The following is a 14984-nucleotide window of genomic DNA, read 5'->3' on the forward strand; positions in this document are numbered from 1 at the left end:
GATGCCAAGGCAGGGTTTGAGTAACACACGTTTCATAAGGTATCGGACTGTATTTTGAAAACCTAAGAGAAAAAGACTGCTCAGTACACTCTCTGAGGAGACGGGCTTACAGAACACATATGCAAGTTTAGGACTAAACAAAGAACGCACAAGTAACCTTGTTCTGTTGTTTTCTAACTTTTGAATAATTTAGTTTTCAAGCACAGATATTAATGTCATGTTTCCGTGCTCATTGCACTTTTCCCAATTCTGAGAGAGAGTACTTAGAAACTAATGCGTTTTATAACAATTGATGTTTGATGTTCAGTAGCTCAGTGATTGCTTTGAGGCTTAAGCAGAGGGTGTTGAGTTGGGTACCTGTTAAATGAACGTATAATTATTAATCATTGCAAAAAGTTGAATTAAGTGACTTGTCAACTGTGTCTTCCATGGTAAGGATCTATCTGCAGTGATCAGACCAGTCCATAAAACTACATTCAAGATCTTTGTCCATGAGATCTACCTTTCTTCCCCCACTGCATCTCCTGATTTTAACTAAAGATATTCCACATTCTGCAGTGTTAGAGAGAGCAGGTTCCTTCAGTCTTACCCCAGAACAGGGCAGCTTTTTAAATTTTTAACACAATTTTTGTGTGTGTAAATTCCTAGAATTCTAAAAAGGGTTGAAATTTTATCACAGGTCATCATGTTGACATTTATCTGCATGATAAACACGGCTGCAGCTTTTAAATCTGCCATTCAGAACTCCAGCACTTGGGCTGATGCTGAGGGGAGGTTGTTACCCTCTGAGGGTTTAGGACTAGATGGTGTTTGGGTGCTTTGCCAAAGTGTTTCACGGTTATTTGTGGTAGCAGAGGAAGCAAGAGGAAATCCAAGGTTTTGGGGTTCGATTCTAGGTACTCTTATAGCCGCAGATTTCTGTTCATTCCCTCCAAAGCTTTTTACCTTCTGCCCCATTGCCTCCAGTACTGTCTCTGCACTTCAGTTCCTTCCTCTCAGTTTCAGTGTCTGTATTCCAAATAATTTATAGCCTCAGACTAGGCTCACACCTACTTATTCCTCCCTCCTAGTCTTTTCTCTCTTCTCTTTCTACCACCAATGCTCCCTTGCTTTTGCTTCCTCCCAGTTTTGGTTTTTTTTCTTAAGTTCTGTTCATACGCAAGCCTAGCCTCACCTTCATCTTCTTCTCACTGCCCAGCCATAGTTCTGTGCACTGATGGTGTGCTATAGCTACGTCATTTTCCTTCTGCCCAAGTCCTTTGTTCCCCCCTGTTTACAGCTACTATTTCCTGTTGGTGCCAACCTTCTCTCCGAGCTCCTCGTCCTTTCTGAGTTTCTTCAGGGCACTGTCCAGGCAACAGAAAGAAGGACAAAGATGTCGATAAAAGTATCTTCTTTAATTGCAAGAGCTTCAAGTGAAATAAACAGCTAATGCCAACATGGATGAGCTGAACAGTCTGTCTGAGGGGGACAATGGGTTTAATTAATGGTACTTGCATAAACAATGACTTTGGAGAAAAAGCTGAGGCTAAAAATGTGTTGCTGAAGCACGTCTGAACATAATTTCTGTCACCATGCTGATCAGTGAGGAGGATGAGATGGATTGGCCTTGCTCTGCTCCTGTAACTCAGTTACATTTGTGACAGTGAGCCAACAACCTGCCAGACCAGAGACCACCATTTTAATGTGTGAATAAAACATTGAAACTGCAGCTAGAAGAATAAGCTTTGTAGTAAAATAAATTGTGATTTTAATTGCTTGTTTCAGCCAAGTACGGTTTGGTTTGATTATGTATGTGTCAAAAGCTCTTTCAAATACTTTGTTGTAGCCTTGCAATTACAAATTTAGCTGCTTCTACCAAGACTATGCAACTCAGCTTGCAAATGTAATCTTTGATAGATGCATTAATTCTTTAAGATACTTCTTTTTTTAAAAGCTCCCCAAAAGCTATTGAATTCTTCCATGTCTATGTACAGTTTTTTTGTTTATTGTTTAATCGGAGGAACATATCAAATGGTTAATTAGTGTTGCCTTTACAATTTCTGAAAGATACTGGTCAGAATCCATATAGGATAACAGTGGAGACCCTGAATAACCTACACCTAGTCACCAGGTTCCTTATGCCTTATTTGGTTGCAGAATAAAATAGTTTCAGTTGGAAGGGACCTACAATGATCATCTAGTCCAACTGCCTGACCACCTCAGGGCTGACCAAAAGTTAAAACATGTTATTAAGGGCATTGTCCAAATGCCTCTTAAACACTGACGGGCTTGGGGCATCAACCCCCTCTCTAGGAAGCCTGTTCCAATGTTTGACCATCCTCTCAGTAGAGAAATGTTTCCTAATGTTCAGTTTAAACCTCCCCTGGCACAGCTTTGAACTATTCCCATGTGTCCTATCACTGTGTACCAGGGAGAAGAGCTCAGCACCTCCCTCTCCCCCTTCTCAGGAAGCTGTAGAGAGCAATGAGGTCACCCCTCAGCCTCCTTTTCTCCAAATTAGATAAGCACAAAGTCCTTAGCTGAAGATCTCCATTTGGCATGCAGATGTGGAAATACTGAAATACTTGTGCAGAGTCTACACACAGACCTACTCCTTTCAATGTTATATTCTGGGTAGGTTTACCTTGCTTCTTGCAGGTAGAGCTGTGCTGATGCTGCCTGTGCTCCAAGCTGTGTGAGGGGCAGCCAGCCCTGGTCCAAACACGTGGCAGCACAGCTGGAGTACGGGGCTGGGAAGGTGCTCAGCCTTGCCTGGGGCAGCCACACAGCTGTAGGATCAGAATTCTCCTTTCTAGTGCATCCCATGGAGGTTTTGTATCACATTATTAATATGCTTGAGCACTTGTCTGAACTGTATTAAGTGATGTAACTCTATCATAGATATTATATTTTCTCCCACCCTGCCCCTGCATGACTATGAGTTTTTGCTGTAGGATCTGAGGACTGTGGAAATGTTTACTTTTTTTTTTTTTTTTTTGTCTTCTTTGTATCATAGGCAGACTCTAAGTGGTGTTTAAGAAGGAAGACTGAAGGTGCTTAGCATTTGGAGAAAAGGCTGGCAAAGTTGTAATAGTTCCTTATTTTCTGTTGAATTTCATTTTTCTTTCCTAAGAAAGCTCTGTGTCTGTACAGTGGGCTTCTGTATTTATGGCAAAGTTTCATTGCACCTGGGAGATAGAGTTATTCTCAAACTTAACATGATTTTTTAGGTGGATTGAAGTAGGCATGGAGAATGGAATATAAGAGCTCTGACTTGAATCAATACTGCATGGGGAAACCAGTTTAGAGATGGGGGGATACATTTTGTGTCCTCTTGGTATTTTGTGTTGGTCACAAAAAATACTTCAACATTCTGTATTAATTCGTATTTTTTCAAAGCTGACTTTTTTATGCTCATGTGTACTGTATTGCTGCAGTCTGTGTGGAGCTGATGAAGGTTTTTATATTTGAGACTAAGTTGGTAACACAAGGATGTTACGAGGTTATCTAAAACCATTGTAATGTTAGTTGCAGAGACTGCTGTTGCTGCTGATATTGTTAAACTGTGACAAAACTGATCTGTTTGCCTATGGATGCTCTTCTAAATCAAAGAGGAATGTTATGGCCGTGATCTTTTGAAAGGATTTTCTTTGCCCCAGTGTTGACCCATTACTGTTTATTTGGTTTGGGTTTTCTTTGGTCTGTCAACTGCATTGTACAACCATGGTGTTGTCTGATGAGTAATGAAAGATGACTAATGCTGTATGTATGGTGAATGTTTTTGGCATCTTTCCACCTGTTCACCAGTTACATATTGACTAGGACCAGGTAAGAAATGGTTGTTGAGGGATTCCCTACAAGAAAGCTACAATAACAGTGACAGACTTTCCATTGCTTGCAATTTATAAAAGACTGTTAGAATTCATTACGTATATGTTAGTGCTTTTTGGTCAATTAAAACAAAAGCAATTTTTCTTTTTTCTTTAGACTTTTACAGTGACATGGCTATTTAAAATGTGGTATACAGGGATGTTAAAGTTTGCATTTCATCGTACTTTTACAAGCTGACATAGTTGCTGTCGGTTGACCCTGGCTGGATGCCAGGTACCCACCAAAGCTGCTCTATTGCTCCTCAGTTGGACAGGGGAGAGAAAATATAATGAAAGGCTTGTAGATCGAGATAAGGACAGGGAGAGATCAATTACTGTCATGGGCAAAACAGACTCGACTTGGGGAAATTAGTTTAATTTATTACCAATCCAATCAGAGCAGGAAAATGAGAAAATAAAAACTAAATCTCAAAACACCTTCCCTCCACCCCTCCCTTCATCCTGGGCTCAACCTACCACTCCCAGTTTTCTCTACCTCCTCCTCCGCAGCCGCGCAGGGGGATGGGGAATGGGGGTTGGGGTCAGTTCATCACACGTTATTTCTGCTGCTCCTTCCTCCTCAGGGACAGGACTCCTCACTCGTCCCCTGCTCCAGTGTGGGGTCCCTCCCACGGGAGACAGTCCTCCATGAACTTCTCCAACACGAGTCCTTCCCATGGGCTGCAGTGCTTCACGAACTGCTCCAACGTGGGTCCCTTCCATGGGCTGCAGTCCTTCAGGAGCACGCTGCTCCAGACTGCTCCAGCATGGGTCACCTGTGGGGTCACAAGTCCTGCCAGAAAACCTGCTCCAACGTGGGCTCCTCTCTCCACGGGGCCACAGGTCCTCCCAGGAGCCTGCTCCAGGGCAGGCTTCCCACGGGGTCACAGCCTCCTTCGGGCATCCCCCTGCTCCAGCGTGGGGTCCTCCCCAGGCTGCAGGTGGATATCTGCTCCACCATGGACCTCCGTGGGCTGCAGGGGGACAGCCTGCCTCACCATGGTCTTCCCCACAGGCTGCAGGGGAATCTCTGCTCTGGCGCCTGGAGCATCTCCTCCCCCTCCTTCTGCACTGACCTGGGGGTCTGCAGGGCTGTTTCTCATATTTCACTCACTCTGCCGGCTGCTGTTGCGCAACAACTTTTTCCCCTTCTTAAATCTGTTATCCCAGAGGTACTACCACTGTCGCTGATGGGCTCGGCCTTGGCCAGCGGCGGGTCCGTCTTGGAGCCGGCTGGCATTGGCTCTGTCAGATACAGGGGAAGCTTCCAGCAGCTTCTCACAGAAGCCACCCCTGTAACCCCCCTGCTACCAAAACCTTGCCATGCAAACCCAATACATTAGTTCCTTGGTATGGTATCAGATTTGAGATTAAGCTGAGTTAATGTGCTAAGTGATTGAAGAATTTTAAGGATTAGAGCAGAAGTATTTAAATAAAAAAAATTGGGCTTGAAGTAAGTGCTCAGTTACAAACATAAGCAGTTCAGATATGGCATAGGCCCACTTTATGTGACACTTGTTCACAGCTTTAGCGTGGTCTTAAACCTGCAGTTTTGGTTATTTTAAAAGATTGTCAGTTTTGGAAGGTGTTTGGCACTTGAACTTCTGTCTTCGGACAGTTTTAGGAAATCTGACTATTTAAGCCTTTCCTGTTACTTTTTTATGGCGGGTGTGAGCTACTGGGAATATAACTTGTCAAATATGCTTGCTTCTTAGTTATTTGAAAATATTGAAGGAATGAGAACTTTTTATCACTGCTGACTGTTCAATATGTGTTGGAGAAATGGAATCAGGGCTGATACAGCCTATTGACAGAAATAAAGATAAATTAACGGTCAAGCAGAATTTCATGGTGGGCTTGATTGCAGCCATGAATGAAATTTTGTGTTTTGCTAGGGAGATTTTCTTCTTTAAGGTTTTGTGAAAAGCTGAAAAATAAAGTGTTGGAGCATGAATTCTTCAAAAGCAATACCAGACATATCTGAAAACATATCCTTGAGATTGGAAAATTTGAAAGGTTAAATGTTTCTAAGTCTTTAAATGCAAAATTTCAGAATGATCAAATGTCTGTGTTTGAAGCTGTTGAACGCATAAGGATGCCAGATTCATGAGGCTACAACATCTGTTACTCATATAACTTCTGTGTATGGATTCTGTAGGATGATTAACCGATTCTTCAAAAAAATCAGTATGATAGGCCAATATTCACATCAAAAATATGCTTGGCTGCTCTGAACAAATATGTAATGAGGAGGAAAAATCCCCACATAAAACTTGTCTCCAAAACTATTTCTTGTGAAAGCCAGAACAAATGACATTGTATATAAATTTTGAGCAAACCTTTTAATTACAAGGCCACCTGACTTTTGGCTCTGGATACACAGAGGTTAGCGGTGGCTTTTTTTGTGTGGTGTTTTGGTTTTTTTTTTTTTTTTTTTTTATTTTAACATACTCTGAGTAAAACAGCTTTTCATGCATGCCTCTGTAAGGCCAAAATATCTCGTTTGGATGCAGCCCATGGGATAATTGAAAATAACATTGCTATTAGAAGAGATGGAGAGCTGATGTTTTGTGCTTGGTCCCAAACATGGGATCTTCCTGCACATCTTTGCACAGTTTGGTATTTAGAGCATTCTTGTAGGAGAAAAAAGGGGTAGAGGTGTTTGTATATGGTGTTTACAATGGCTTAATCTTTGCCCCTGTCACTGCATTAATAAAGCCTAAAAAAGCATGGGGAATACCCAAACCAGTAGCTGGTCCCCCCAAATTGACCACATAGGACCACCTTGAATAGCATGACATAATTATTGACATAGCACAATTAAAAGTGAGTGTTTTTAAACATATATACTTTCTGATCCCTTTCAGACTATTCAGGATCGTTTGAAGAGGTACCAAGAATAAAATTCAGCCACTGAAATTGTGTAATGGGTCTGGTTATAGTATATGATCAGTAGCCAGTACATAGCACTAATAGAGAAAGACAAGTCTGCACCCTCACTGGAAAATTTCTAGGGGTTTACAAATCAAAAAAGGTTTGAAAAACATTGCTAGATGATTAGATCTAGACTTCAAACAAAGAATTCCTTGTGCTTAATACCATTTTAGTATCATAAGAAAAAAGAGTTGGCTTGCAGATTGGGACATACACAGGCTTTTCCACTGCCTACTTTTGGGTATATAGTAGCTTTGGTGGTAGGCAGGTACCAATCTGCTGATGCAGGGAGTAACACCATCCCTGTTATAAAAAGTACAAGTTATATGAAAATAAAACCGCCAAGTATTAAATGTTTTATTGGAATATGACAATAACTACTATGCTGCTGCTTCCGAGTCAAGTTCAGGTTGGTGTCTCCAGAATGTATCAAATTTATATCTAAGCTTTTTAAGAGCGAGAAATATAAAAAATAATGAAATAGCCAGCTTGCTATATTAGCTTTTTATAGGATGGGATGTGTATTTGCCAGGTCTAGAATAGACCTGAATGGGGCTTAATTCTAAAAATTTGCATATCCAAGAGTGGTAGCATTAAAGTCCATGGCAGAACACAGGCAGTGCATTGAAGACTGCATGGTCATGTGGTGAACTACTTCTGTTGTACTTGAATAACTGATACTAACCAGTGCTGTGAGAGAGGTGGCCAAAAATGGTTAAAATGGTGTGCTTTAATGTTTTTGGTTTTATACTCAAACTAAAAAATTCTAACCTGATTTACTAAGGTTAGTTTATACGATCGTTTTGACTCTAATGATTACATAAGAATAACTCCCATGAGAGAATATTTGGATGCAAGGGAAATATATACTGATTATGGTATAGCCAATTATAGCCTTTATTAGAAATTAATGACTGTGCCAAATTTTGGACAGCAAGTGATATTTCAGTTCACTTCTTAACTTTTAATGAGAGGTAAGTTCTAATAAATTGGGCCCATAGCTGAGGTAATTAGAATTAATTCTGACTTCTCCCACATACAGTTATGAACAGTCACTTTCCTCCTCAAAGTTCACTGATAGTGCCGCATTTTGTACTTGTTTACACACACGTGGGTTTCTAGGCAGAAAATGTGGTTCTAAATTATACTTTTTCAAATGGGGAGTTATAGTGTACTACTTTCTAATATTTCAGATTTATCTCTTCCCCTCTGCAAATTATGGTTAATGTTACTTTTTTATTATGAGCATTTATTGTTTTTACTTCTCATTTCCTTCATCCTTGTTAGAGAAGACATTTAGCCCGAGAGGTGGAAGGGGAAGAAGTTGATAATTTTAATTAGTAGAGGAGAAACACTTAAAAAGCCGGTTAAGGAAATAGCAGAGGAAAGATTTTTTTTTTTTTTTTTTTTTTTTTTTTTTTTTTTTAAGATTATTAGAGAGGAATGAAATGCTGACCTTGTTTAATGCAAAAGGATTAAATGCTAAATCACTGATGTTCCCCATGTGATGCCTCTGATTTTAGCAAAACTCAGATCAGTAACGGTGGGTGAGGGTATAGGTTGGCCTTGGGGGAAGTGTTTTGAACTCTTACATTTTGGGAAATGTCTGTGCAAATGTCTGTTGTTGTGTCTCCCCCCCTTTGTTTGTTTTTAAGTACATTGTTAACTCCATGGGAATTATTTTCTGACTATAACTGAACAGCAGGATTGAAAGTTGGCTTGGGAGACGACTTTCCTTAGTCGCATGTTAGTTTTGTTTTGACTAACTGGACCTCATGTGGTGCTGAGGAGTCCAAAAGTATCTAAGGCTGCAGTTCCCATTTTGAGGATGCTTTCTTCACCCTCACCTGCTTCCAGGTTGGTCGTGGGAAGTTCTTTACGGACTTACAGTTGTTGGAGGAATTGTTATATCATGTAGCTGGTTACCATGAACTCTTTCCGGACTGTGGCTGTCCATTAAACTGACACCCCCTGTGAGTTCTTGATTTGTCATCTTGCCACAAATAAGGATAAAATTTATGGAAGTTTTGAGTGCATATGGAAGCGGAAGAAAGCTGAGGTGTTTATCATGTGTAGCCTCCTCCTTTTCTTAAACATCAGTTACATTAGCATGATGTCTGAAGAAGGAGGAAGGTGGGCTGGGGCAGGATGGTGGGTCCTGTAGCATCTGAAAAGCTGGAGAGATACAATGGAAGAGAAGGACAACAGAAAGTGAGCAGGCTTAGCTGGAAGAAAATAAAATGATGTAGGTTGGAGAAGAGATGGTCTAACATGAGAGGTAGATATATAGGTAAAAAAAGAAAAAGAATGAATATCAGGAAATGATACAGAGGTTATGATAGAATACATCTAAAGAGGAAAGAAAGGAAAAGAAATGGAAGAAGAAAGAGTGAGAATGAAACTCAATATTTACAGGTCACTGAATTTAATTGATGCATTTATGCTTTTTACTTTTTCTCTGAGTTCTTTATCAAAGATTTTGGAGCAAGAACAGCTCATTATTTTGAGTACTTTGATACACTGTCATTGCCAGAAGCTTTGGGCTCTGTATTTATATTTTTTTAAAATACAATCTCTTGTTTGGGACAGAAGTTAACTTAAAAATAAGCAGATTTAAAAGAATACTGGTGTGATTTGTTAGAGATTGAACTGCTGGGATTTATTTTTCCAGGTATTAGCAGTGAGGCCAAAATAAAGCTAATCTCTCTGGAAGTTAGTAACTTTAAGGTTCTGATTCTCCTTCTCCTCTTTTTTGAAAATAGGACAAGTTTGGTAGATAGTAGCCCAGAGAACTTGCCTGTGACTCTTCCCAGCATCCTGCAGTTGTCATTTTCTATGTGCATGGCTTGTTAAGTTAGGTGGAGAGGGGTGTTCTTGGACATTCAGAAAGTACTCTTTTTGTTAGCTTCTGCTAAATCTGGACTTGGACTAAGGAATTTTCTTCTCTTCTGACAATTAGCGAACAAAATTTCCAAGTCATTGCACGTTAATTGCTTTGAACTCTGAAGTGTATTGAAATATTAATAAAATGGGGAGATATTATAACATAGGATGCTAGCTATGCTTCACATGTGTGATCAGCAAAAAAAGTTTAAACTGTCTTAATCTCGGGGAACAGCTATTTCAAAGCATAAAGGTTTTGCAACTTCTCACAAAAATTGGTTACAAATCATTGCTTTCAACAAGTAGTACTGACACTTGTGTTTCTGCTAATTGGGGCTGGCTTTGGTCATCAGGATTAGTTATTGCTGTAATGCTGAGCTGATTCCTTGTGATTTTTGGTAATGAGTGGATTAAGTTTTTGTGTGTTTCACCATAGACAAAAGGATATAAATTTTCAGTGAAAGATTATGTAATTACATGCTCTGTCTTTGAAACTTCAGACCACTATGCTTGAAAATATTTTTCAGACTGGCAAATATTAAACCTTGGGATGATAGCTTCAGCAGTGAAAGCAATTAAAGGGTAAAAATTGAAGGTATGAATTGTTTTCAGCAATTTTGGGAAAATGTTCTTCAATGTTGAAAATGTTACAGTGTGATATAATAGTACAGAATTTTAAATTATGGATACTTTCTTGAAAATACAAGTTTTCTGACTTCAGGGTGGTGTGTCAAAGCTTTTTGTCTGCCAAAAAATGACATTTTATAGTGATCCAGTACCAGCCTTGAGGTCTTTGTTGTCCCTTTTTACCCTTTCATTCTGATTCTGCCTTCCCTTTTGATGGAGGGTGGTGAGAGCAAGAGAAAAGCGGATGTACTGCATCTGCTCATATTTAAATTTATTCAATTTCCTTAGGTATTGTCCATCATTTGAAAAATAAGCAAACAAAACAAAAACCAGATACAGTTAAATGTAATCCAGCTTCCTTTCAATCTTTTGCTTTTCCACTATTAATAGATTGCTTGGCCTTTTCCACTGGATATTTCCTTTTTTGGTTGACTTTTAAATGGTTTTGAATGTGAATGTAATCTCACTGATTCTAAATTGAATATTTAATTTCTGTAGTACAAGATGCAACTGACTGGTGTTTCCCATCTCTCCACATCTCAGCTGGGTAGCAAGTGTGAAATGGGTTTCAAGTGAATGTCGGTGGCGGTTCTGTGAAGTTATCCAGAAGCTCTTAAATGTTATGTTGGTCTATGGTTGAAAATAAGAGAAGGAATCTTGGCTTGACTCATAAGTTTATTAGAGCTCTAATATGGAGTAATATTCTAATTAGAATTCTAATATGGTCATTCAATGATTTTTTTTTTTTCTTTTTTTTAATGGAAAAAAAAGCCCTCAAATGTTTAGTACAGGTGAAAGTAAAATATCACTACATTTAGAAGACCAGAAATAATCTTGCTGCAGGACTTGTGGGGGTTTCTGGTATAAAATACACACCTGAGGCCTGGCAGGTAAAAGAGGAGCTGAGAACGGAGCACCAGCTTGTACAGCAGCCCACCGTGAGTGCGGTGGGGACTCCTCCCCATGGTGGCAGCATGCACGGGAGTGCAAAGTAGCCAGAGTCCTCCAACAGTCTCTAGGGAAGGGGAAAATTGATTAAAAGGGCAGGAAGACAGGGGAGTTTGTTAGGAATGTGTTGAAACCAAGGTGTTCTACAGAGTATCGGTATTTTGGGGAGGAAAACACGCTTTCGGAGTTCTGAGTTGTTCTAGAAGTGCATCATCTGCTGGTTTTCAGATTGACATGTAAAATACAGATGTAATTGCATCGTGGATTTTTTTTCTTGCCTAGTTTCAGGTGGTTTGGATGTTCTTACGAAGTAGAGACAACTTTAAATTCCCAGGCTTTTTGAGCTTTCTTATTCTTAAAGAAATTCCAGCTTTCCTCTGAGAGTTTTTGGCTGAGCTAATGGTCTCATTTTTCCCCCCCTACCTTATCTCCAGTTTAACAAGTTTTTTCTTCTTGCTTTTACTCTTGCTCTTTCCTGGAAAAGAAGCAAAACATTGTGTGAGCTGCAGAGGAACGTACTGCTTACTCTTATGACACTTTATGTATAACATAAACATGTTATAAATTATATCTGTCTTTTTTATAACTAGTTCACTTATATTAAAAATAAATGGTGATAGCAAACTGACATGTGAAAGACAAATGTAATGGTGATGAAAACCATTTAATGATTAGTAGGGAAACAAATATTTATTGAAAATAAAAACCATGTCTAAAGGCTCTAATGCTGACTTTTGGAAACACTACCATGTTGTGGTATTTGCAATACCATATGTCCTGTACAGTAGATATTGTTTAAAATTGCTTGGGAACTGGAGCTTGCAATTGTGAGCTTGGAATGTCCTGCAGATAATTAAGTTGTGGTCGGGCTTTAGAAAAATAAAAAGTTCTCGAACTATGATTTTATAAACATGCTACAATAACATTTCTTTATATTTAACAGTTTCTTATAGAAAGCTGATACTCTCACGAGGCATTGACTAAAGGTAAAACATCAAGAAAGAAAAAATATTAAATTAAAACTTCACTTGGGATGTTGACAGTTGGCTTGTAATATTAAACAGATGTGTGTGTTCTTGGGATATTCTTCTTTCAGAACCTTGTTGCATACCCGTTTTCAAGTGACAGCTACAAATTTTTGATTAATTTAAAATTCTCCCTCTTCAGTTGTCTTTGCTATATATTATCGTCTTTGGGTCAATTCAGCTGGACATTGTGATGCATACTGTAGTTTCTGCTGTGATATTCAAGGGAAAGTGTTCCTTTATGTAGGCTTAAATTGAGGCACAGCTCATTCAACTATATAGAAAAATAATTACATATATGCAGAGATTCTTGGGTGTGGTATTACCTTTGCATGCATTAAGTAGGGCATTTACTGATTCTGGTTGTGGATATGGTAGGGCGTAATTTCACCTCTTTGGCTCCTAGTAAATACTGCATGTAGGAGTCAATACCAAAATAAAGAAACTTAAGTTTTTAAAAGATGTAAGTTTAATGAAACATGGAGGTAATTATCAAGTAAAGGAAAAGCGTATAGCATTACTAAAATGACAAAAATAGCGTCCAGTTCTGATGTCAACCTTTTTCAGAAATATGGTGGTAGTGGTGGGAGGTTGTTTTTGTTTGTTGGGGTTTTTTTATAGAAAAGGGCTACAAAAATGGTCTAAGGTCTGGAATATCTACTTTGTGGTGAGAAATTTTTTCATCCTATTTTGTTAGGGGACATGATCACAAGAAAAAAGTCTCCGATTTGTTCATGAGTCTTATGAAAAAGCAAAAATAAGGTACAGTGCTGAAAAAAGTACACATTGTTGGTGGTATGATTCAGCTGATCCTTGATTTGGTAGATTCTGTGTCACTTGAAATCTGAGTCAAGTGCATATATTCCAAAATACATAGGGTACTCAACAAGTAATTCAGGAGTTAATACAGAGGGATGGCTCAGGAATTCCTTTTTACATATGGGACACTGCTTCATACCAAAGCAAAGAATTGGATACTGGTTTTCCAAATCCCAGACTACTGCTCCAGTGACCTATGACTCTGATCAGTCTGACCTTAGACTGTGCGAATGTATGAATGTTCTGTCTTCGTTTTTAATAATAAATGAACTTACAGGAAACAATGTGTTAAAGTATTTCTAAAATAAAATAGCTGTATTAGACTTAACGGGGTGCTTAATCTAATTATCTACCACAGAAGTTATTTACCATGAAGTAAGGGACCACTTTTTAATGTTGGGGTTTTTTTTTTCTGGTGTCTTCCTTGCAAATTTCAGAGGATGAATGGTTGTACAAAGCCAGCTAAGTGATTTTTTTTTTTTTTTTTTTTTTTTGGTTAATGACTCCAGTCATTAAAAAAAAAAAATGTGAGGTATTCCTTGATTAAATAATACTACATTGCTGTAGTCTGCATACTGACTCAGTTTCATGTATGTGAATTGGATATCTCCTTTCTTTGTTTTTTAAGATTTGTGTAAAGACACGATGATACACCATAATGTGAGTGAGACTAGCTCATTGTAAGAATACACTTAATTTTTCTTAATGATGTTGTTTCCAATTCCTAAGATGTGGAACCTATTAAAGTGTAGATGGGAAATACTTATGAGAGCTCAGATGCTGCTTCTTGTGTTTTTGAATATGATATAAAGGAGCGTACAGCAAATACAGGAAAATGCTTCTTAGAGATAATCAAAATGTGAAGGAGAAGAAAAAAGGAAAAAATATCAAAGAGTTAATTAGTTGGTCTAAAATGTGATCTAGTATAACTTTATATCATATTTCTTTTCTTCCGTGTAACAGCATACAGAATGCACAGTGCTGTGGTCTGGCTAATACTGTACCATTTCTTCTGTAATTTTTCAGATGATAGATTGTGTAGTTTCAGGAGTGGTTTGTGGGTTCACACAATACACTTGAAATACTTACTATAATTTTATTTTGTAGGGAAGATAAGGCATGTGCATTTTTTGAAGGAATTTTTTTTTACTTACAGTGAATGAAAAGAAGCCTTTTCTATATAGCTCTTAGGTAAAGATTGATTCTTATTTTACTGAATTAAGCATATGCACCCTATGTAAATTCTAATCTGAATATTATTCCAATTTTAAAGAAATACATTTAAAAGCATTCATTAGAGATATGGGAAGGAAGATAATGCAGATATTACATGGATTTTATCTTTTGAGTAAATCTGGATTTTGTTTTTGACACTAATAATCAGAAGTTTACTTGAAAGACTTTTTTTTATTTGCTTATATGTGCTTGTTACTGATGCTTTTACATTTAAAAAAGAGCTACTGTTAAACAACCCCATTGTTTGTTTGCAGGCATTTTGTGGATTGAACTGTTTTGAACAAACTGATTTCTATCAATCAGTTCTTTAAAATATAGTGGAAGAAGTTTCTTCCTTCAGTGAGACTTGTAAGTTGTAGTGGGAATTCTGCACAGGCTGATGGTGATAGGCACGGTGTTCTGTCAGAGCAGACATACGAGTAACAGTTATAATCATGTATCTTTCTGCTGGGGCTTTGTGGTGATTGGTTTTGACTTCAGGTTTTGTCCCTTACGTGGAGGACTTTGAAATAATGTGAATAAAATGTTAACGTGGAAATTACATGAGATAACTTGCTATGCTCTTAAACCTCTTTAATTAGCACACTTGGAGGCAGAGGAAGATTATATTAACATATTTCCTATTATCCTTATTACCTGTGCTTAAATACTAAATCTCTGG

At 38.3% G+C, this 14984-nt stretch overlaps 1 protein-coding gene across 2 annotated transcripts in view; it reads left to right on the forward strand.

The window, feature by feature from the left end:
• The window catches only part of STX18 (syntaxin 18), a 72165-nt gene that overhangs the window by 1155 nt on the left and 56026 nt on the right, over positions 1-14984 (forward strand). The gene's annotated exons all lie outside the window — the stretch shown is intronic.

The sequence above is a fragment of the Aquila chrysaetos genome, chromosome 1 (genome assembly GCF_900496995.4).
Source record: "Aquila chrysaetos chrysaetos chromosome 1, bAquChr1.4, whole genome shotgun sequence".
In the NCBI taxonomy this organism is placed as follows: Eukaryota; Metazoa; Chordata; class Aves; order Accipitriformes; family Accipitridae; genus Aquila; species Aquila chrysaetos.